General features: G+C 46.0%; 1 pseudogene; it reads left to right on the top strand.

Annotated features, from left to right (window-relative positions):
• Positions 1-25,224, top strand: part of LOC118374287 (zinc finger protein AEBP2-like) — an 87,697-nt pseudogene that overhangs the window by 59,749 nt on the left and 2,724 nt on the right.

Genomic DNA, 25,224 nt, shown 5'->3' with positions numbered 1-25,224 from the left:
GCCCTTGTGTTGTGATCTGTTGAAGTCCTGAATCAGGCCAAAGTTACCTGAACTGGACTGAACTGTACAGAACTGGACTGGGGTGTGGTTGGCCGTTTTGGTGATTCGTTAATATTTTATTGTTTTCTTATTGCCAACGCAATCTGTTGGTCATTTATCCAAGTTGTGTGTAGTTCCATCCTGTGATCTGACCCCTGATGGAGAGGTCAACGTCAAGGCCAGACCAGACCAGAGGGTCATTGTGAGCCAGACCCCCAACCCCATTCAAAAACAACTCCTACTCCCAGTTTAGACAATTATGTAGATCTGAGAGGATAGGATAAGTATTATGGGCAGTAGAATTGTTTTGATAGATATAATTGTGGACAGGGCCAGTCCAGACTCCTTCTCGGTGGTCAGCAGTATCATTATAACCAGGTAGACTACTACGGTTCATTAACAGTTAACATTGTAGCTAATCGTTCACATCCTGACATGAATTCCTTCCATCTGGGTTAACGCGTAACTCTCATTAACATGGCTGTTCTGAAGCTGGCCTAACAGCTCCACTGTGCTAGTACAACTACTCATCATTAAACCACTCACACGGGAAGAGGGAGAACGAGGGAGAGAGGGAGATAGCTTTGTCGTGTTTTCTGGTAGCTGGGTCGTGTTCATTAGGGTACGCTGTAGCAGCAAGTATTAAAACATTACATTAAGGCTGGGCGATAATGACCTTAGGGGCCAAGCTGAATTTCTTCATCCTCCTGAGGGTTGAAGAGGCGCTGTTGCACTTTCTTCACCACACTGTCTGTGTGGGTGGATCAGCTTTGTTGTAAAATACACTGCATTTCATACAGTCAGCAATAACCTAATGAATTCAGGACGTGTGAAGTTATACCCAGGCTAAATATAAACCTTCCACAAACATCAGACCCACTAATAATTTTATTATTTTATCAAAATAGTTGAGCCTGCTGTTTTTTTTAGCAATAGTCACTGATCTATCTTTCAAGTCTGTTTCTGAAAATTCCCTTTTTGTTACAAATTTAACCAGAACCCTGCATAATGCACTTTCACAAATGACCAACGTCTTGCAGGCAGACATTATACAAAATGAACACAGGTCTTAAACAATCTCTCAAGCACAAGCCCACGTGCTAATGATTAGCATGCTAATCTTTATATTTCAAGTTTAGCTAACAAGGATATATATTTGCTAGGTAACAAGGATATATATTTGCTAGCTAACAAGGATATATATTTGCTAGCTAACAAGGATATATATTTGCTAGCTAACAAGGATATATATTTGCTAGCTAACAAGGATATATATTTTCTAGCTAACAAGGATATATATTTGCTAGCTAACAAGGATATATATTTGCTAGCTAACAAGGTAGAACAGTTGAATTGTTATGAACCCACCTTTCTGTCCATCTCCAGCTGTTTGAACAGCAGGCTAGTCTGTCCACTTTGTTCACATGTTGAAACCAAGTGGCCTACCTTTTATGCTCATTGCACATTTATAAAACACAGACTAGACAGCGACTCTGGCTAAATTGCTGCTAGTGATACATGATAACACAAAGGCAACAGAAATTGAGCATTCATTTTCTTGAAGGCATGAACGGAGCCTCGAGAGTTAACCAACTCTGTCAACAGGTTTGATAACGTGTCATTTTTAAATCTTACTAGTGAAGTTAGGTAAATCTGAGGCTTTGTAAACAAAAAGAGAGCAATGATGTGATCTACCTGACTTTATTAAAGAGGTCCAGCCAAACTTTTATTAAAGGATACAGTCATGAGTAATTAAACAGTGTGTCACGTTCTGACCTTAGTTCCTTCGTTTTGTCTTTTGTTTTAGTATGGTCAGGGTGTGAGTTGGGTGGGTTGTCTATGTTAGTTTTTCTATGATTTGCTATTTCTGTGTTTGACCTGGTGTGGTTCTCAATCAGAGGCAGCTGTCAATCGTTGTCCCTGATTGAGAACCATATTTAGGGAGCCTGTTTTCTATTGTGTTTCGTGGGTGATTGATTCCTGTTGGATGTTTGTTTCACATTGCAGGACTGTTTCGGGTTTTTCGTTTGTATCAGTCATTTTGTTATTTTGTATTCTTTAGTGTTCAGTTTTAATAAACTAAAATGGACACTTACCACACTGGTCCGATCTCTCCTACTCTCAGAAGAGGAGGAGAACCGTTACACAGTCTTCTGTGATAACACAAAGGGCGCTATGAAAAACAGTATCCAGGGGTTTAAGAGTAGAGGCAGCTGCACTTTGATAAATAGTATCACCATAACAACAGGTAGAAAGGTTGATAAATATTATCACCATAACAACAACAGGTAGAAAGGTTGATAAATAGTATCACCATAACAACAGGTAGAAAGGTTGATAAATAGTATCACCATAACAACAGGTAGAAAGGTTGATAAATAGTATCACCATAACAACAGGTAGAAAGGTTGATAAATAGTATCACCATAACAACAGGTAGAAAGGTTGATAAATAGTATCACCATAACAACAGGTAGAAAGGTTGATAAATAGTATCACCATAACAACAGGTAGAAAGGTTGATAAATAGTATCACCATAACAACAACAGGTAGAAAGGTTGATAAATAGTATCACCATAACAACAGGTAGAAAGGTTGATAAATAGTATCACCATAACAACAGGTAGAAAGGTTGATAAATAGTATCACCATAACAACAGGTAGAAAGGTTGATAAATAGTATCACCATAACAACAGGTAGAAAGGTTGATAAATAGTATCACCATAACAACAGGTAGAAAGGTTGATAAATAGTATCACCATAACAACAGGTAGAAAGGTTGATAAATAGTATCACCATAACAACAGGTAGAAAGGTTGATAAATAGTATCACCATAACAACAGGTAGAAAGGTTGATAAATAGTATCACCATAACAACAGGTAGAAAGGTTGATAAATAGTATCACCATAACACCATAACAACAGGTAGAAAGGTTGATAAATAGTATCACCATAACAACAGGTAGCAAGGTTGATAAATAGTATCTAATAAACCTACAATTAAAATTATAGAGTCTATAATTTTAATTTATAATTTATAATATAGACGGATCATTTTTTTGTCAGTGGGCAAAATCAGCAGGGGATCAAATCATTTTTTTCCCTCACTGTATGCGGACATTACTGTTTAATGAGAGCTGGTCACGGTATATGAGGACATTACTGTTCTCTGAGAGCTGGTCATGGTATATGAGGACATTACTGTTCTCTGAGAGCTGGTCACAGTATATGAGGACATTACTGTTTAATGAGAGCTGGTCACGGTATATGAGGACATTACTGTTTAATGAGAGCTGGTCACGGTATATGAGGACATTACTGTTTAATGAGAGCTGGTCACGGTATATGAGGACATTACTGTTCTCTGAGAGCTGGTCACGGTATATGAGGACATTACTGTTCTCTGAGAGCTGGTCACGGTATATGAGGACATTACTGTTCTCTGAGAGCTGGTCACGGTATATGAGGACATTACTGTTCTCTGAGAGCTGGTCACGGTATATGAGGACATTACTGTTCTCTGAGAGCTGGTCACGGTATATGAGGACATTACTGTTCTCTGAGAGCTGGTCACGGTATATGAGGACATTACTGTTTAATGAGAGCTGGTCACGGTATATGAGGACATTACTGTTTAATGAGAGCTGGTCACGGTATATGAGGACATTACTGTTTAATGAGAGCTGGTCACGGTATATGAGGACATTACTGTTCTCTGAGAGCTGGTCACGGTATATGAGGACATTACTGTTCTCTGAGAGCTGGTCACGGTATATGAGGACATTACTGTTCTCTGAGAGCTGGTCACGGTATATGAGGACATTACTGTTTAATGAGAACTGGTCACGGTATATGAGGACATTACTGTTCTCTGAGAGCTGGTCACGGTATATGAGGACATTACTGTTCTCTGAGAGCTGGTCACGGTATATGAGGACATTACTGTTTAATGAGAGCTGGTCACGGTATATGAGGACATTACTGTTTAATGAGAGCTGGTCACGGTATATGAGGACATTACTGTTCTCTGAGAGCTGGTCACGGTATATGAGGACATTACTGTTTAATGAGAACTGGTCACGGTATATGAGGACATTACTGTTCTCTGAGAGCTGGTCACGGTATATGAGGACATTACTGTTCTCTGAGAGCTGGTCACGGTATATGAGGACATTACTGTTTAATGAGAGCTGGTCACGGTATATGAGGACATTACTGTTCTCTGAGAGCTGGTCACGGTATATGAGGACATTACTGTCCTCTGAGAGCTGGTCACGGTATATGAGGACATTACTGTTTAATGAGAGCTGGTCACGGTATATGAAGACATTACTGTTCTCTGAGAGCTGGTCACGGTATATGAGGACATTACTGTTCTCTGAGAGCTGGTCACGGTATATGAGGACATTACTGTTTAATGAGAGCTGGTCACGGTATATAAGGACATTACTGTTTCATGAGAGCTGGTCACGGTATATGAGGACATTACTGTTCTCTGAGAGCTGGTCACTGTATATGAGGACATTACTGTTTAATGAGAGCTGGTCACGGTATATGAGGACATTACTGTTTAATGAGAGCTGGTCACGGTATATGAGGACATTACTGTTCTCTGAGAGCTGGTCACGGTATATGAGGACATTACTGTTTAATGAGAACTGGTCACGGTATATGACGACATTACTGTTCTCTGAGAGCTGGTCACGGTATATGAGGACATTACTGTTCTCTGAGAGCTGGTCACGGTATATGAGGACATTACTGTTTAATGAGAGCTGGTCACGGTATATGAGGACATTACTGTTTAATGAGAGCTGGTCACGGTATATGAGGACATTACTGTTTAATGAGAGCTGGTCACGGTATATGAGGACATTACTGTTTAATGAGAGCTGGTCACGGTATATGAGGACATTACTGTTTAATGAGAGCTGGTCACGGTATATGAGGACATTACTGTTTAATGAGAGCTGGTCACGGTATATGAGGACATTACTGTTTAATGAGAGCTGGTCACGGTATATGAGGACATTACTGTTCTCTGAGAGCTGGTCACGGTATATGAGGACATTACTGTTCTCTGAGAGCTGGACACGGTATATGAGGACATTACTGTTTAATGAGAACTGGTCACAGTATATGAGGACATTACTGTTCTCTGAGAGCTGGTCACGGTATATGAGGACATTACTGTTCTCTGAGAGCTGGTCACGGTATATGAGGACATTACTGTTTAATGAGAGCTGGTCACGGTATATGAGGACATTACTGTTTAATGAGAGCTGGTCACGGTATATGAGGACATTACTGTTCTCTGAGAGCTGGTCACGGTATATGAGGACATTACTGTTTAATGAGAGCTGGTCACGGTATATGAGGACATTACTGTTCTCTGAGAGCTGGTCACGGTATATGAGGACATTACTGTTCTCTGAGAGCTGGTCACGGTATATGAGGACATTACTGTTTAATGAGAACTGGTCACGGTATATGAGGACATTACTGTTTACTGAGAGCTGGTCACGGTATATGAGGACATTACTGTTCTCTGAGAGCTGGTCACGGTATATGAGGACATTACTGTTTAATGAGAGCTGGTCACGGTATATGAGGACATTACTGTTCTCTGAGAGCTGGTCACGGTATATGAGGACATTACTGTTCTCTGAGAGCTGGTCACGGTATATGAGGACATTACTGTTTAATGAGAGCTGGTCACGGTATATGAGGACATTACTGTTTAATGAGAGCTGGTCACGGTATATGAGGACATTACTGTTCTCTGAGAGCTGGTCACGGTATATGAGGACATTACTGTTTAATGAGAGCTGGTCACGGTATATGAGGACATTACTGTTCTCTGAGAGCTGGTCACGGTATATGAGGACATTACTGTTCTCTGAGAGCTGGTCACGGTATATGAGGACATTACTGTTTAATGAGAACTGGTCACGGTATATGAGGACATTACTGTTCTCTGAGAGCTGGTCACGGTATATGAGGACATTACTGTTCTCTGAGAGCTGGTCACGGTATATGAGGACATTACTGTTTAATGAGAGCTGGTCACGGTATATGAGGACATTACTGTTTAATGAGAGCTGGTCACGGTATATGAGGACATTACTGTTTAATGAGAGCTGGTCACGGTATATGAGGACATTACTGTTTAATGAGAGCTGGTCACGGTATATGAGGACATTACTGTTTAATGAGAGCTGGTCACGGTATATGAGGACATTACTGTTTAATGAGAGCTGGTCACGGTATATGAGGACATTACTGTTCTCTGAGAGCTGGTCACGGTATATGAGGACATTACTGTTTAATGAGAGCTGGTCACGGTATATGAGGACGTGTCTGTTAATCCACTACTGAGAGCTGTCATGGTGGAGACAGCCGTCAATCTCGGGAAGGCTGGAGGAATGTGTTCCTCATTTTCTGGTGCGAGCATACACACACACACACACACACACACACACACACACACACACACACACACACACACACACACACACACACACACACACACATCCACATATACATGCAGGTAGCCAAGTGTTTAGGCAGAAATCAGGACGGTGTGACGTAGCGCCGTGAAAGTCTCTCTCGCTACACTGGAAGTTAATAGGAATATGACATTTAGATGGCGAAAACATCTATCATACATGTCAGATTTCAACACTGGCCCGATGACATAACTCCGGAGGATGTTTTCTCTCCAATGAGCCATTGGTCATATTTCGGTTATATTCCTACCTGCAGAAATGTGAAATGTAACGGGAGGGTCTAACACATTTAGTCCTATTTGTCTTGTCTCGTTCGTCCAGGGTGCATTATTGCATGGTGCCATTGCCAGAGATATTATAGAAAGAAGATAGGAATCCAATGAATGAAGGAACGTATAACGTCCCAGCCAGCAGACTGTTTACAAATCGTGTTGTCATGCTGCTTCACGTGGTTGCTATGCTAAGCGCCACGCAATCCCTTCTCAAAGTCAGTATATGTCGAGAAACGTGCCTAATTGTCCTCGAAAGTACGTATTGTCATGATTCCAAAGCTATACAATACTACAGATAGCAAGTTAATTATCTCACATCTCTGAAAAGATTTGTAATGTTGTACTTATTGTTGACGAAATTTGTGCTAATGTTGGGTTTTTAATGAGTCTGGGCTCCCATTCAGTCCTTGAAGGAGAGCGCGTCTTGTCCCAGAATCGCCCAGAATGCAGCATGGGCAACGTTTCCTATCTCCTCAAAAGTATAACTGCCGTTGCGAATGTCAGACTCCACTCAGTGAGGCAAATCAATCTGCAGGTTGAACATGGTGAGATTGTAGACTCCTAAATTGATAGTGCAGTTTATTTAGGTGATTTTACAGCTAGCTAGCTACTTTACATGCTGATATCGACCCTTGATATTATTGTGTGTAGCTACGTTTGCTCGCTAACTAGCCAGAGCATTGCATTGTGAATTTTGCAGTCAACTTGAGCTGCAACAGATTTCCACAACGAATTTCCCATGTCGCTATCAACCTTATTATAACGGCAAAATGAAACATTTATTCACAAAAAAATATTGTTTTCACATATTAGTGTCATCTAACACTGTAAATTATAGGAATGAGTGGTTTTGGGTGGATGTTTCCTGTGAGATGCAGTACCAGACAGTCGTGACAATTGCCTTTAATGGTGGAACAGAAGGGTTTTTGGGAGAGAGAGAGAGAGATAGAAAACGGAGATTGAGAGGATAGAGAGAGGGGTTTGAAGAGGCGAGTCTGCCAGAGCGTGAGAGACACACACAGAGAGAGAGAGATGAAAATAACCAGTCCCTCTCAACAACCTGTGTGGTAGGGTTATTGCTGAGCAACGTCCACACACACACGGCAGACCAAGTGATGAAAGATGGCCTGGCGAGTATTAATGTAGTAAACAATGAAACTCACACGCACGTGCACACACACACAGGCTCAAGGGCCGCTGTAGTGTAAACCTACCACATTGACTATGCTGTAGCAGTGATTAGCCAAACTAATAGAGGGGCATCCCAATGCAGAGTAGTTTTGGGAGCCAGCATCCCACAGCAGAGTAGTTTTGGGAGCCAGCATCCCACAGCAGAGTAGTTCTGGGGGCCAGCATCCCACAGCAGAGTAGTTCTGGGGGCCAGCATCCCACAGCAGAGTAGTTCTGGGGGCCAGCATCCCACAGCAGAGTAGTTCTGGGGGCCAGCATCCCACAGCAGAATAGTTCTGGGGGTCAGCATCCCACAGCAGAGTAGTTCTGGGAGCCAGCATCCCACAGCAGAGTAGTTTTGGGAGCCAGCGTCCCACAGCAGAGTAGTTTTGGGAGCCAGCATCCCACAGCAGAGTAGTTCTGGGAGCCAGCGTCCCACAGCAGAGTATTTCTGGGGGCCAGCGTCCCACAGCAGAGTAGTTCTGGGAGCCAGCGTCCCACAGCAGAGTAGTTCTGGGGGCCAGCATCCCACAGCAGAGTAGTTCTGGGGGCCAGCATCCCACAGCAGAGTAGTTCTGGGGGCCAGCATCCCACAGCAGAGTAGTTCTGGGAGCCAGCATCCCACAGCAGAGTAGTTTTGGGAGCCAGCGTCCCACAGCAGAGTAGTTCTGGGAGCCAGCATCCCACAGCAGAGAGGAGCCATCTCTGTCTCCAGGATCTCACCGCCAGTGATGTACGATTCACTGAGTAGAGCACAGATGTGTATTGTTTGACTTTGGGAGCAGTGCAAAGCACTCTGTTTGTCACAGAGACGGCTACTCTGTTTGTCACAGAGACGGCTACTCTGTTTGTCTTGAAGATCTCACAGGCAACATTCGCTGACTAAAGGCCTTCACAGGTCGCAGTTGCAAATGAGAACTTGTTCTCAACTAGCCTACCTGGTTAAATAAAGGTGAAATAAATAACAGAGGCCTGGTAGAAGCCCGCTCAGCCTCCCCTAATCCATTGTTGTGTTGCTTTAGAGTCTGCTGGTTGTGTAGTGTTTCAGTTTAAATGCAGTAGCAGTATTTAGGATATCAGTAGAATGCATGTTGTGTATGTGTTGTATGGTGTAGTATTTGTGTTCAGGAACAGTGTATTTAGATTAGATTCAACTTTATTGTCATTGAACAAGTACAAATACAGTCCAACAAAAATGCAGTTTAGCATCTGACCAGAAGTACAAAAAAATGTACAAGTGAAACAATTAAATACAATGTATATAATTAAGTGGGATGTACAAATGTGCAATGAAGGTAAATGGCAAGGACAAATGGCAAGTCTAAATGGCAAGGACAAATGGCAAGTCTAAATGGCAAGGACAAATGGCAAGTCTAAATGGCAAGGACAAATGGCAAGTCTAAATGGCAAGTCTAAATGGCAAGGACAAATGGCAAGTCTAAATGGCAAGTCTAAATGGCAAGGACAAATGGCAAGTCTAAATGGCAAGTCTAAATGGCAAGTCTAAATGGCAAGTACAAATGGCAAGTCTAAATGGCAAGTCTAAATGGCAAGTCTAAATGGCAAGTCTAAATGGCAAGGACAAATGGCAAGTCTAAATGGCAAGGACAAATGGCAAGTCTAAATGGCAAGTCTAAATGGCAAGTCTAAATGGCAAGGACAAATGGCAAGTCTAAATGGCAAGGACAAATGGCAAGTCTAAATGGCAAGGACAAATGGCAAGTCTAAATGTCAAGGACAAATGGCAAGTCTAAATGGCAAGGACAAATGGCAAGTCTAAATGGCAAGGACAAATGGCAAGTCTAAATGTCAAGGACAAATGGCAAGTCTAAATGGCAAGGACAAATGGCAAGTCTAAATGGCAAGTACAAATGGCAAGTCTAAATGGCAAGGACAAATGGCAAGTCTAAATGGCAAGGACAAATGGCAAGTCTAAATGGCAAGGACAAATGGCAAGGACAAATGGCAAGTCTAAATGGCAAGTACAAATGGCAAGTCTAAATGGCAAGTCTAAATGGCAAGTACAAATGGCAAGTCTAAATGGCAAGGACAAATGGCAAGTCTAAATGGCAAGTACAAATGGCAAGTCTAAATGGCAAGGACAAATGGCAAGTCTAAACGGCAAGTACAAATGGCAAGTCTAAATGGCAAGTACAAATGGCAAGTCTAAATGGCAAGTACAAATGGCAAGTCCAAATGGCAAGGACAAATGGCACGTCTAAATGGCAAGGACAAATGGCAAGTCTAAATGGCAAGGACAAATGGCACGTCTAAATGGTAAGGACAAATGGCAAGTCTAAATGGCAAGGACAAATGGCAAGTCTAAATGGCAAGGACAAATGGCAAGTCTAAATGGCAAGGACAAATGGCACGTCTAAATGGCAAGGACAAATGGCAAGTCTAAATGGCAAGTCTAAATGGCAAGTCTAAATGGCAAGTACAAATGGCAAGTCTAAATGGCAAGTCTAAATGGCAAGTACAAATGGCAAGTCTAAATGGCAAGTCTAAATGGCAAGTACAAATGACAAGTCTAAATGTGCAATGAAGGCAAATTGAAAGTGCAAGGAGGCATGCAACTGAAATGCAGGGAGAGCAGCAATGAGGTTACCGAGGTAGTCATGTACATGTACAACTGAATAATGTACTTAATCAGATTTTGCAAAGAAATGTCAGAGTCCAGTAGTACCGTGAAGAGTGTAAAGAGAGTAGTGCAACAAGGTCCCTGAGAGGCAGTACTAAGTGGTGGGCGGATGGATATGGCTAGTGGCGTGTCACAGAGTTCAGCAGGGTTACAGTAGCTGGGAAGAAACTGTTCTGGAGCCTGCTAGTACGGGAATGTATTTATCATGGATCCCCATTAGTTCAAATCAAATCAAATCAAATGTTATTTGTCACATACACATGGTTAGCAGATGTTAATGCGAAATGCTTGTGCCAAGGCAACAGCTACTCTTCCTGGGGTTTGTTATGGATCCCCATTAGTTCCTGCCAAGACAGCAGCTACTCTTCCTGGGGTTTGTTATGGATCCCCATTAGTTCCTGCCAAGACAGCAGCTACTCTTCCTGGGGTTTGTTATGGATCCCCATTAGTTCCTGCCAAGACAGCAGCTACTCTTCCTGGGGTTTATTATGGATCCCCATTAGTTCCTGCCAAGACAGCAGCTATTCTTCCTGAGGTTTATTATGGATCCCCATTAGTTCCTGCCAAGACAGCAGCTACACTTCCTGGGGTTTGTTATGGATCCCCATTAGTTCCTGCCAAGACAGCAGCTACTCTTCCTGGGGTTTATTATGGATCCCCATTAGTTCCTGCCAAGACAGCAGCTACTCTTCCTGGGGTTTATTATGGATCCCCATTAGTTCCTGCCAAGACAGCAGCTACTCTTCCTGGGGTTTATTATGGATCCCCATTAGTTCCTGCCAAGACAGCAGCTACTCTTCCTGGGGTTTATTATGGATCCCCATTAGTTCCTGCCAAGGCAGCAGCTACTCTTCCTGGGGTTTATTATGGATCCCCATTAGTTCCTGCCAAGACAGCAGCTACTCTTCCTGGGGTTTATTATGGATCCCCATTAGTTCCTGCCAAGACAGCAGCTACTCTTCCTGGGGTTTGTTATGGATCCCCATTAGTTCCTGTCAAGACAGCAGCTACTCTTCCTGGGGTTTATTATGGATCCCCATTAGTTCCTTCCAAGACAGCAGCTACTCTTCCTGGGGTTTATTATGGATCCACATTAGTTCCTGCCAAGGCAGCAGCTACTCTTCCCGGGGTTTATTATGGATCCCCATTAGTTCCTGCCAAGACAGCAGCTACTCTTCCTGGGGTTTGTTATGGATCCCCATTAGTTCCTGCCAAGACAGCAGCTACTCTTCCTGGGGTTTGTTATGGGATCCCCATTAGTTCCTGTCAAGACAGCAGCTACTCTTCCTGGGGTTTGTTATGGATCCCAATTAGTTCCTGTAAAGACAGCAGCTACTCTTCCTGGGGTTTATTATGGATCCCCATTAGTTCCTGCCAAGACAGCAGCTACTCTTCCTGGGGTTTATTATGGATCCCCATTAGTTCCTGCCAAGACAGCAGCTACTCTTCCTGGGGTTTATTATGGATCCCCATTAGTTCCTGTCAAGACAGCAGCTACTCTTCCTGGGGTTTGTTAAGGATCCCCATTAGTTCCTGCCAAGACAGCAGCTACTCTTCCTGGGGTTTATTATGGATCCCCATTAGTTCCTGCCAAGACAGCAGCTACTCTTCCTGGTGTCTGGCAAAATTAAGGCAGTTACACATTTTTTAAAACATTGTAATACATTCATTACAGAATCCACAACATACTAAATGTTTACCCTCAGGCCCATACTTCACTACCACATATCTACAACACAAAATCCATGTGTAGAGTGCGTATGTTATCATGTGTGTGTATGCATGTGTCTGTGCCTATGTTTGTGTTGCTTCACAGTCCTCGCTGTTCCATAAGGTTTATTTTTGATCTATTGAACATTGAAGTGGTGTTGTTGTAGTATTTGGGATCAGGAGCAGTACATTGAAGTGGTGTTGTTGTAGTATTTTGGATCAGGAGCAGTACATTGAAGTGGTGTTGTTGTAGTATTTGGGATCAGGAGCAGTACATTGAAGTGGTGTTGTTGTAGTATTTGGGATCAGGAGCAGTACATTGAAGTGGTGTTGTTGTAGTATTTGGGATCAGGAGCAGTACATTGAAGTGGTGTTGTTGTAGTATTTGGGATCAGGAGCAGTACATTGAAGTGGTGTTTTTGTAGTATTTGGGATCAGGAGCAGTACATTGAGGTGGTGTTGTTGTAGTATTTGGGATCAGGAGCAGTACATTGAAGTGGTGTTGTTGTAGTATTTGGGATCAGGAGCAGTACATTGAAGTGGTGTTGTTGTAGTATTTGGGATCAGGAGCAGTACATTGAAGTGGTGTTGTTGTAGTATTTGGGATCAGGAGCAGTACATTGAAGTGGTGTTGTTGTAGTATTTGGGATCAGGAGCAGTACATTGAAGTGGTGTTGTTGTAGTATTTGGGATCAAGAGCAGTACATTGAAGTGGTGTTTTTGTAGTATTTGGGATCAGGAGCAGTACATTGAAGTGGTGTTGTTGTAGTATTTGGGATCAGGAGCAGTACATTGAAGTGGTGTTGTTGTAGTATTTGGGATCAGGAGCAGTACATTGAAGTGGTGTTGTTGTAGTATTTGGGATCAGGAGCAGTACATTGAAGTGGTGTTGTTGTAGTATTTGGGATCAGGAGCAGTACATTGAAGTGGTGTTGTTGTAGTATTTGGGATCAGGAGCAGTACATTGAAGTGGTGTTGTTGTAGTATTTGGGATCAGGAGCAGTACATTGAAGTGGTGTTGTTGTAGTATTTGGGATCAGGAGCAGTACATTGAAGTGGTGTTGTTGTAGTATTTGGGATCAGGAGCAGTACATTGAAGTGGTGTTGTTGTAGTATTTGGGATCAGGAGCAGTACATTGAAGTGGTGTTTTTGTAGTATTTGGGATCAGGAGCAGTACATTGAAGTGGTGTTGTTGTAGTATTTGGGATCAGGAGCAGTACATTGAAGTGGTGTTGTTGTAGTATTTGGGATCAGGAGCAGTACATTGAAGTGGTGTTGTTGTAGTATTTGGGATCAGGAGCAGTACATTGAGGTGGTGTTGTTGTAGTATTTGGGATCAGGAGCAGTACATTGAAGTGGTGTTGTTGTAGTATTTGGGATCAGGAGCAGTACATTGAAGTGGTGTTGTTGTAGTATTTGGGATTAGGAGCAGTACATTGAAGTGGTGTTGTTGTAGTATTTGGGATCAGGAGCAGTACATTGAAGTGGTGTTGTTGTAGTATTTGGGATCAGGAGCAGTACATTGAAGTGGTGTTTTTGTAGTATTTGGGATCAGGAGCAGTACATTGAAGTGGTGTTGTTGTAGTATTTGGGATCAGGAGCAGTACATTGAAGTGGTGTTGTTGTAGTATTTGGGATCAGGAGCAGTACATTGAAGTGGTGTTGTTGTAGTATTTGGGATCAGGAGCAGTACATTGAAGTGGTGTTGTTGTAGTATTTGGGATCAGGAGCAGTACATTGAAGTGGTGTTGTTGTAGTTTTTGGGATCAGGAGCAGTACATTGAAGTGGTGTTGTTGTAGTATTTGGGATCATGAGCAGTACATTGAAGTGGTGTTTTATAGTATTTGGGATCAGGAGCAGTACATTGAAGTGGTGTTGTTGTAGTATTTGGGATCAGGAGCAGTACATTGAAGTGGTGTTGTTGTAGTATTTGGGATCAGGAGCAGTACATTGAAGTGGTGTTGTTGTAGTATTTGGGATCAGGAGCAGTACATTGAAGTGGTGTTGTTGTAGTATTTGGGATCAGGAGCAGTACATTGAAGTGGTGTTGTTGTAGTATTTGGGATCAGGAGCAGTACATTGAAGTGGTGTTGTTGTAGTATTTGGGATCAGGAGCAGTACATTGAAGTGGTGTTGTTGTAGTATTTGGGATTAGGAGCAGTACATTGAAGTGGTGTTGTTGTAGTATTTGGGATCAGGAGCAGTACATTGAAGTGGTGTTGTTGTAGTATTTGGGATCAGGAGCAGTACATTGAAGTGGTGTTGTTGTAGTATTTGGGATCAGGAGCAGTACATTGAAGTGGTGTTGTTGTAGTATTTGGGATCAGCAGCAGTACATTGAAGTGGTGTTGTTGTAGTATTTGGGATCAGGAGCAGTACATTGAAGTGGTGGTTTGTTGTTGTTGTACAGTATACTGTACCTGCTGTACTTTTACGATACTAGAACGTGAAAAAAACTATTTGGTACTAGAATCTGTGTTACTTTCGGTACTTCTGTCAAATGTGATCAAACTGATCAAACCTGTCTATCAGCACAGCCAATCTCTTATTATAGTGCAGCCTGCCTGCTCCACTAACTCACTGCTAGTCTAGGAGTCTGGGCTGTATCATGTTAACTCCACTAACTCACTGCTAGCCTGTGAGTCTGGACTGCATCATGTTAACTCCACTAACTCACTGCTAGTCTAGGAGTCTGGACTGTATCATGTTAACTCCACTAACTCACTGCTAGTCTAGGAGTCTGGGCTGCATCATGTTAACTCCACTAACTCACTGCTAGTCTAGGAGTCTGGGCTTCATCATGTTAACTCCACTAACTCACTGCTAGTCTAGGAGTTTGGGCTGCATCATGTTAACTCCACTAACTCACTGCTAGTCTAGGAGTTTGGGCTGCATCATGTTAACTCCACTAACTCACTGCTGGCCTGGGAGTCTGGACTGTATCATGTTAGCTCCACTAACTCACTGCTAGCCTGCACTGGGAGTCTGGGTTGCATCATGTTAGCTCCACTAACTCACTGCTAGCCTGGGAGTCTGGACTGTATCATGTTAGCTCCACTAACTCACTGCTAGCCTGCACTGGGAGTCTGGGTTGCATCATGTTAACTCCACTAACTCACTGCTAGTCTAGGAGTTTGGGCTTCCTCATGTTAGCTCCACTAACTCACTGCTAGCCTGGAAGTCTGGACTGTATCATGTTAGCTCCACTAACTCACTGCTAGCCTGGGAGTCTGGACTGTATCATGTTAGCTCCACTAACTCACTGCTCGCCTGCACTGGGAGTCTGGGTTGCATCATGTTAGCTCCACTAACTCACTGCTAGCCTGGGAGTCTGGGCTGCATCATGTTATCTCCACTAACTCACTGCTAGCCTGGGAGTCTGGGCTGTATCATGTTAGCTCCACTAACTCACTGCTAGCCTGGGAGTCTGGGCTGTATCATGTTAGCTCCACTAACTCACTGCTAGCCTGTGAGTCTGGGCTGTATCATGTTAGCTCCACTAACTCACTGCTAGCCTGGGAGTCTGGGCTGTATCATGTTAGCTCCACTAACTCACTGCTAGCCTGGGAGTCTGGGCTGTATCATGTTAGCTCCACTAACTCACTGCTAGCCTGGGAGTCTGGGCTGCATCATGTTAACTCCACTAACTCACTGCTGGCCTGGGAGTCTACCTGGTTAAATAGAGGTGAAATAGAAAATAGAAACTTTTTTTTTTAAGTATATTTGCATAATTTATTAATGAATGCTTACATGGCTGTCTCTGAAGAATGTACATTTATGTATATATAAAGCAAATGTAATGATATTGTAACTCAGAAGAAGATCAGCGATTGAACAGAGCAGCAGATACGTTTATTTGTCTGGATCAAGTGGCATTCTGGGACTTCTTTCATTTTTTTTTATATGCCTTTGTTCTGGTATCGTTTTAGTCTTGAGTATCGTGATGGTATCGTTTTAGTCTTGAGTATCGTGATGGTATCGTTTTAGTCTTGAGTATCGTGATGGTATCGTTTTAGTCTTGAATATCGTGATGGTATCGTTTTAGTCTTGAGTATCGTGATGGTATCGAGTATTGTGGTACTTAAACCTGGTATCGGTATCGAAGTCAAAATTCTGGTATGGTGACAACAATGGGCAGTGTTGTGTTTGATATTTGAGTTCAGATACGGTATCAAAGGATTCTCAATGGGGTTTTATTGGCAAGAGGACATGGATAGGGAGTTGGGTTTGTGAGTGTGTGTGTGTGTGTGGGGGGGGGGAGGGGGGTGCTTTTGGCTGAGGACCCCACTCCCCCTTCTCAGTCAAAGCCCTGGTTCACATTAGGAATGTGACAAATCGAGAGAGAAAAATCACGTTGAAACTGGCTTTTAGGGGGGTTAAAACGTCAAATCCTATTGTGTGTTATGACTGCTAAGGGGAGATGAGGTTTTACCGCAGTCATACAGTAGGACAGGGGTCCTCATCCTTTTCTTGCCCAGGACCCCTTGCCTGGCATACTGACAACCCAGGGTCCTACTGTTGTCAGAATTGCGTGTTGATTAGCCTAGGGGACATGTCTCATGTTAACAAAAGCCTGCTCACCAAGTTTAAGATCAATTATGTGCCAAATGTGGGAATCTACTGGTTAAAAAAGTGTTATAGCTTTCTGATGACTATATGTCTCAACTCCCATTATTAAAGGGCATAGCGCCCTGTTGAAACGAGAGTAAAACCTTGAACAGTGATATTTGATGAGAGAGATGCACGACTCCCAGCTCAAATTTGGCGCTTGCAGTAACCAACATTTAGCAAATGACCTCGCAACGTAAGTAGGCCATTGACAATGGCTGTATATAATGAACTGGAGTCATTTCTGTAATCAGCACTTGATTATTACTTTTTATTTTTTAAATTGTTAACAATGATGACATGTGGAGCGCTTCATATCTGTGGAAAATAATTTGAATGATGCTGTGTATCTCTTGTCACTAACGTTACGGTAATGTTGTGTTAGGCAGGCCTATTTTATAAAAGAAACCAAACATCCCTTTATGATGGGGATCGGGGCTTGTTAGTGTTAGTTTTGTGATAACTGCACTGTGATTTATATTTTGTGAAGGGGAAAAAAACTTGTTTTTCATTTAGGGATTTTTTTTCTTAACGTGAAGGATTACATTTCGTACCCCTAGTTCACATCTGTAGTAATGTACAAATAGCTATTCACTAACTTTCTCAAAAACTCTCTTTTATTTTTCTTTATTTTCATTCATTTTCTCCACTCCTTTTGTTCCCCATCTGTGCCTGCGGACAGCAGAGTGTGAATCGTTACCTGTGTCCTCCCACTGAACGGGCTGACTAGGCGTGAGAGTGATTTGGCTGGCTGCCGCCTGCTGAGAGAGAGAGCGAGAGTGTGTGTGTGTGTGTGTGTGTGGGGGGGGGACTGGGTATCTCTGGGGGCTCCTGTGATGACGCACGTGGTGACGGTGGGGAATGCAGAGGGTGGGCGGAGGGAGGGAGGGAGGGTGCAGGCAACTCGCAGAGCTCTTTGTTTCAGTTTTCTGCACTCCTCTTGTCCCCCTCTCCTCTTGTCCCCCTCTCCTCTTTACCTCCTCTCCTCTTGTCTCCCTCTCCTCTTGTCCTCCTCTCCTTTTGTCCTCCTCTCCTCTTGTCTACCTGTCTTCTTGCCACCCTTCCTCTCGTCCTCCTCTCCTCTTGTCCCACTCTCCTCTCGTCCCCCTCTCCTCTCGTCCCCCTCTCCTCTTGTCCCCCTCTCCTCTCGTCCCCCTCTCCTCTTGTCCTCCTCTCCTCTCGTCCTCCTCTCCTCTTGTCCCCCTCTCCTCTCGCCCCCTCTCCTCTTGTCCTCCTCTCCTCTTGTCCTCCTCTCCTCTTGTCCTCCTCTCCTCTTGTCCTCCTCTCCTCTTGTCCCCCTCTCCTCTCGTCCCCCTCTCCTCTCGTCCCCCTCTCCTCTCGTCCCCCTCTCCTCTTGTCCTCCTCTCCTCTCGTCCTCCTCTCCTCTTGTCTCCCTGTCTTCTTGTCCCCCTTCCTCTCGTCCTCCTCTTGTCCTCCTCTCCTCTTGTCCCCCTCTCCTCTCGTCCCCCTCTCCTCTTGTCCTCCTCTCCTCTTCTCCTCCTCTCTTGTCCTCCTCTCGTCCTCCTCTCCTCTTGTCCCCCTCTCCTCTCGTCCCCCTGTCCTCTTGTCCTCCTCTCCTCTCGTCCTCCTCTCCTCTCATCCTCCTCTCCTCTCGTCCCACTCTCCTCTCGCCCTCCTCTCCTCTTGTCCCCCTCTCCTCTCGTCCCCCTCTCCTCTCATCCTCCTCTCCTCTCGTCCCACTCTCCTCTCGCCCTCCTCTCCTCTCGTCCCCCTCTCCTCTCATCCTCCTCTCCTCTCGTCCCACTCTCCTCTCGCCCTCCTCTCCTCTCGTCCTCCTCTCCTCTCGTCCTCCTCTCCTCTTGTCCTCCTCTCCTCTTATCCCCTTCTCCTCTGATTTCACTATGGGTACAGTCTGGTTCAGCGCTGCTGTAGGGGTGTGGTCCTGCTGTAGGGGTGTGGTCCTGCTGTAGGGGTGTGATCCTGCTGTAGGGGTGTGATCCTGCTGTAGGGGTGTGATCCTGCTGTAGGGGTGTGGTCCTGCTGTAGGGGTGTGGTCCTGCTGTAGGGGTGTGATCCTGCTGTAGGGGTGTGGTCCTGCTGTAGGGGTGTGATCCTGCTGTAGGGGTGTGGTCCTGCTGTAGGGGTGTGATCCTGCTGTAGGGGCGTGGTCCTGCTGTAGGGGTGTGGTCCTGCTGTAGGGGTGTGGTCCTGCTGTAGGGGTGTGATCCTGCTTTAGGGGTGTGGTCCTGCTGTAGGGGCGTGGTCCTGCTGTAGGGGCGTGGAGCTGCTGTAGGGGCGTGGTCCTGCTGTAGGGGTGTGGAGCTGCTGTAGGGGCGTGGTCCTGCTGTAGGGGCGTGGAGCTGCTGTAGGGGTGTGGTCCTGCTGTAGGGGTGTGATTCTGCTGTAGGGGTGTGGTCCTGCTGTAGGGGTGTGGTCCTGCTGTAGGGGTGTGGTCCTGCTGTAGGGGTGTGGTCCTGCTGTAGGGGTGTGATTCTGCTGTAGGGGTGTGGTCCTGCTGTAGGGGTGTGGTCCTGCTGTAGGGGCGTGGTCCTGCTGTAGGGGCGTGGTCCTGCTGTAGGGGTGTGGTCCTGCTGTAGGGGCGTGGAGCTGCTGTAGGGGCGTGGTCCTGCTGTGGGGGTGTGGAGCTGCTGTAGGGGTGTGGTCCTGCTGTGGGGGTGTGGTCCTGCTGTAGGGGCGTGGTCCTGCTGTAGGGGTGTGGAGCTGCTGTAGGGCGTGGTCCTGCTGTAGGGGTGTGGAGATGCTGTAGGGGTGTGGTCCTGCTGTAGGGGTGTGGTCCTGCTGTAGGGGCGTGGTCCTGCTGTAGGGGCATGGAGCTGCTGTAGGGGTGTGGTCCTGCTGTAGGGGCGGGGTCCTGCTGTAGGGGTGTGGTCCTGCTGTAGGGGTGTGGTCCTGCTGTAGGGGCGTGGAGCTGCTGTAGGGGCGTGGTCCTGCTGTAGGGGCGTGGTCCTGCTGTAGGGGCGTGGTCCTGCTGTAGGGGCGTGGTCCTGCTGTAGGGGCGTGGAGCTGCTGTAGGGGTGTGGTCCTGCTGTAGGGGTGTGGAGCTGCTGTAGGGGTGTGGAGATGCTGTAGGGGTGTGGAGATGCTGTAGGGGTGTGGTCCTGCTGTAGGGGCGTGGTCCTGCTGTAGGGGCGTGGTCCTGCTGTAGGGGCGTGGTCCTGCTGTAGGGGTGTGGTCCTGCTGTAGGGGCGTGGTCCTGCTGTAGGGGCGTGGTCCTGCTGTAGGGGCGTGGTCCTGCTGTAGGGGCGTGGTCCTGCTGTAGGGGTGTGGTCCTGCTGTAGGGGTGTGGTCCTGCTGTAGGGGTGTGGTCCTGCTGTAGGGGCATGGTTCTGCTGTAGGGGCGTGGTCCTGCTGTAGGGGCGTGGTCCTGCTGTAGGGGCGTGGTCCTGCTGTAGGGGCGTGGTCCTGCTGTAGGGGCGTGGTTCTGCTGTAGGGGCGTGGTCCTGCTGTAGGGGCGTGGTCCTGCTGTAGGGGCGTGGTTCTGCTGTAGGGGCGTGGTCCTGCTGTAGGGGCGTGGTCCTGCTGTAGGGCGTGGTCCTGCTGTAGGGGCGTGGTTCTGCTGTAGGGCGTGGTCCTGCTGTAGGGGCGTGGTTCTGCTGTAGGGGCGTGGTCCTGCTGTAGGGGCGTGGTCCTGCTGTAGGGGCGTGGTCCTGCTGTAGGGGCGTGGTTCTGCTGTAGGGGCGTGGTCCTGCTGTAGGGGCGTGGTCCTGCTGTAGGGGCGTGGTCCTGCTGTAGGGGCGTGGTCCTGCTGTAGGGGCGTGGTTCTGCTGTAGGGGCGTGGTCCTGCTGTAGGGGCGTGGTCCTGCTGTAGGGGCGTGGTTCTGCTGTAGGGGCGTGGTCCTGCTGTAGGGGCGTGGTCCTGCTGTAGGGGCGTGGTCCTGCTGTGTCCTGACTGACACACATCAGTCAGTCAGTCAGGTTTAGTCCCTGTGGTCTAGGCCGTGGTACTCCTGGAAATGTACTCGATGTTCAGAGGAAGGTGTTAACATGTGCTGCTGGCTCAATGAGACTCTTTGTCCATCTCTCCCTCTGTCCCTCCTCTCTCACCCCACATCTCTCTCCCTCTTTTTCTCAGACCACTTGCTCTGACAAAGCCCATCCTCTGACCACATGTTTTGTGTCTTTCTCCGTGTGTGTGTGTGTGGTGCACATGTGTTGTACTGCAGCCTGCCTGATGTGTGGGTGAACGAGACGGAGCGTTCTCAGTTGAACACCAAAGTGGTTCACTTATCCCAGCTATCACAGGACTTGCTGCTAGACCCCAACATCTACAGGTCAGTGAGTGTGTGTGTGTGTGTGTTTCTTGTGTGTGTGTGTGTGTGTGTGTGTGTGTGTGTGTGTGTGTGTGTGTGTGTGTGTGTGTGTGTGTGTGTGTGTGTGTGTGTGTGTGTGTGTGTGTGTGTGTGTGTGTTTCTTGTGTGTGTGTGTTTCTTGTGTGTGTGTGTGTGTGTGTGTGTGTGTGTGTTTTTCTTGTGTGTGTGTGTGTTTCTTGTGTGTGTGTGTGTTTGTATGTGACTGAATCACGAGTCTACAGGAAAAACATGGACTGAGAAGGGGAACAGATGCTGTCTAGACCTGTCTTCTCTAACTAGACCTGTCTTCTCTAATGAGGCCTGTCTTCTCTAACTAGACCTGTCTTCTCTAACTAGACCTGTCTTCTCTAATGAGGCCTGTCTTCTCTAACTAGACCTGTCTTCTCTAACTAGACCTGTCTTCTCTAACTAGACCTGTCTTCTCTAACGAGGCCTGTCTTCTCTAACTAGACCTGTCTTCTCTAACTAGGCCTGTCTTCTCTAACTAGGCCTGTCTTCTCTAACTAGACCTGTCTTCTCTAACTAGGCCTGTATTCTCTAACTAGGCCTGTATTCTCTAACTAGGCCTGTCTTCTCTAACTAGGCCTCTCTTCTCTAACTAGACCTGTCTTCTCTAACTAGGCCTGTCTTCTCTAACTCGACCTGTCTTCTAACTAGACCTGTCTTCTCTAACTAGACCTGTCTTCTCTAACTAGGCCTGTCTTCTCTAACTTGACCTGTCTTCTCTAACTAGACCTGTCTTCTCTAACTAGGCCTGTCTTCTCTAACTCGACCTGTCTTCTCTAACTAGACCTGTCTTCTCTAACTAGGCCTGTCTTCTCTAACTAGACCTGTCTTCTCTAACTAGACCTGTCTTCTCTAACTAGGCCTGTCTTCTCTAACTCGACCTGTCTTCTCTAACTAGTCCTGTCTTCTCTTGTCTAGATCTGTCTTCTCTTGTCTAGACCCCTCTTAATCAATGAGTTGTCACAATCAAATCTGGACTCATGCTCACCCACAGCAAAGTATCTTACCACCACGACTATAAGCTGTGAGTGCCACAGAAAGCCCCCTGTCCCTGCTCTGAGTGGCCACAGAAAGCCCCTGTCCCTGCTCTGAGTGGCCACAGAAAGCCCCCTGTCCCTACTCTGAGTGGCCATAGAAAGCCCCATGTCCCTACTCTGAGTGGCCACAGAAAGCCCCCTGTCCCTACTCTGAGTGGCCACAGAAAGCCCCCTGTCCCTACTCTGAGTGGCCACAGAAAGCCCCCTGTCCCTGCTCTGAGTGGCCACAGAAAGCCCCCTGTCCCTACTCTGAGTGGCCATAGAAAGCCCCCTGTCCCTACTCTGAGTGGCCACAGAAAGCCCCCTGTCCCTACTCTGAGTGGCCATAGAAAGCCCCCTGTCCCTGCTCTGAGTGGCCACAGAAAGCCCCCTGTCCCTACTCTGAGTGGCCACAGAAAGCCCCCTGTCCCTACTCTGAGTGGCCATAGAAAGCCCCCTGTCCCTAATCTGAGTGGCCACAGAAAGCCCCCTGTCCCTACTCTGAGTGGCCATAGAAAGCCCCCTGTCCCTACTCTGAGTGGCCACAGAAAGCCCCCTGTCCCGACTCTGTGCCATCTCTCTGCACAGTCCTTCTCCCCACCAGGTGGCGCCATCCCTTGACTTCCATCTAGAAACCCAGTGCAAGAACCCGCCATTTCTCATGCTAGATAGATGTGTGTTCTCTGTATGTGACGAGGCAGGTGTCCTACGCTGCCCCAACCTGCTCTGACCCTAGTGGCTATGACTAAAATGTTAAAGCTGGAGAGGAATCAGAGGAGGCTGGTGGGAGGGAACCTTCTGAGGATGGGCTCATTGTAATGACTGGCATGGAACATGTGGTTTCCATATGTGTCATGTGTTTGATGCTGTTCCGTTTATTCCCTTCCAGACTTTACAACGAGCCCTTCCTCCTATAGCTCCTCCCACCAGCCTCCACTGAGAGGAGTTTAAGTTGGTGTGTTAGACTCTTGTCATCAGGACCAGGGAAAATATTCACCATTAAATTGCATGGCCAAGTAACCTTGGCGAAGACCGGATGGCACTATAGCCCCTCAGAGTGACAGATTAGCAGCTTGATCCTCCTCATACTATCCGTATTACAATCTTCTCAGCACTGTAAAGGACAGGCCTATCCTTCACTTCACTGTCCTCACATATACACGGCAAGGGGAAAATCAGGTTACTGTAGGTTAATGACCTGCTGTATAAAAGACTGAAAATGAATACTGAAAGAGGAACAACGTGTCTATAAGAAGAGCAACGGAAGCTCCTGTACCGGCTGAATGGTCAGGGCTAGATGAGTTTAGGCAGGGAGGGGCTCGACAGAAAAAAAGAATGTTGGCCAATGGGTGTTTCCACGGCCAGCCAATGGGTGTCTCCACAGCCGGGCCAATGGGTGTCTCCACAGCCGGGCCAATGGGTGTCTCCACAGCCGGGCCAATGGGTGTCTCCACAGCCGGGCCAATGGGTGTCTCCACAGCCGGGCCAATGGACACACACACACACACACACACACACACACACACACACACACACACACACACACACACACACACACACACACACACACACACACACACACACACACACACACACACACACACACACACACACACACACACACACATATATATACAGTTGAAGTCGGAAGTTTACATACACCATAGCCAAATACATTTATACTCAGTTTTTTTTACAATTCCTGACATTTAATCCTAGTAAAAAGTCCCTGTTTTAGGTCAGTTAGGATCACCACTTTATTTTAAGAATGTGAAAAGTCAGAATAATAGTAGAGATAATGATTTGTTTAAGCTTTTATTTCTTTCATCACATTCCCAGTGGGTCAGAAGTTTACATACACTCAATTAGCAGCATTACCTTTAAATGGTTTAATGTGGGTCAAACGTTTCGGGTAGCCTTCCACAAGCTTCCCACAATAAGTTGGCTGAATTTTGGCCCATTCCTCCTGACAGAGCTGGTGTAACTGAGTCAGGGTTGTAGGCCTCCTTGCTCGCACACGCTTTTTTAGTTCTGCCCACAAATGTTCTATAGGAATGAGGTTAGGTCTTTGTGATGGCCACTCCAATACCTTGACTTTGTTACCTTGACTTTGTCATTAAGCCATTTTGCCACAACTTTGGAAGTATGTTTGGGGTCATCGTCCATTTGGAAGACCCATTTTCGACAAAGCTTTAACTTCCTGACTGATGTTTTGAGATGTTGCTTCAATATATCCACCTAATTTTCCTCCTCATGATGCCACCTATATTGTGAAGTACACCAGTCCCTCCTGCAGCAAAGCACCCCCACAACATGAAGCTGCCACCCCCATGCTTCACGGTTGGGATGGTGTTCTTTGGCTTGCAAGTCTCTCCCTTTTCCCTCCAAACATAACAATGGTCATTATGGCCAAACAGTTCTATTTTTGTTTCATCAGACCAGTGGAAATTTCTCCAAAAAGTATCTTTGTCCCCATGTGCAGTTGCAAACCGTAGTCTGGCTTTTTTAATGGCGGTTTTAGAGCAATGGCTTCTTCCTTGCAGAGCGGCCTTTCAGGTTATGTCGATATAGGACTCGTTTTACTGTATATATAGATACTTTTGTACCTGTTTGTTCCAGCATCTTCACAAGGTCCTTTGCTGTTCTGGGATTGATGTGCACTTTTCACACCGAAGTACTTTCATCTCTAGGAGACAAAGTGCATCTTCTTCCTGAGCGGTATGATGGGTGGTCCAATGGTGTTTATACTTGCGTACTATTGTTTGTACAGATGAACGTGGTGTTTGGAAATTGCTCCCAAGGATGAACCAGACTTGTGGAGGTCTCCAATTTTTTTTCTGAGGTCTTGGCTGATTTCTTTTGATTTTCCCATGATGTTAAGCAAAGAGGCACTGAGTTTGAAGGTAGGCCTTGAAATACATCCACAGATACACCTCCAATTGACTCAAATTATGTC

The sequence above is a fragment of the Oncorhynchus keta genome, chromosome 17 (assembly GCF_023373465.1).
Source record: "Oncorhynchus keta strain PuntledgeMale-10-30-2019 chromosome 17, Oket_V2, whole genome shotgun sequence".
NCBI classification, from domain to species: Eukaryota; Metazoa; Chordata; class Actinopteri; order Salmoniformes; family Salmonidae; genus Oncorhynchus; species Oncorhynchus keta.
Note: the sequence above shows the minus strand (reverse complement) of the source record. Positions and strands in the feature narration are given on the sequence as shown.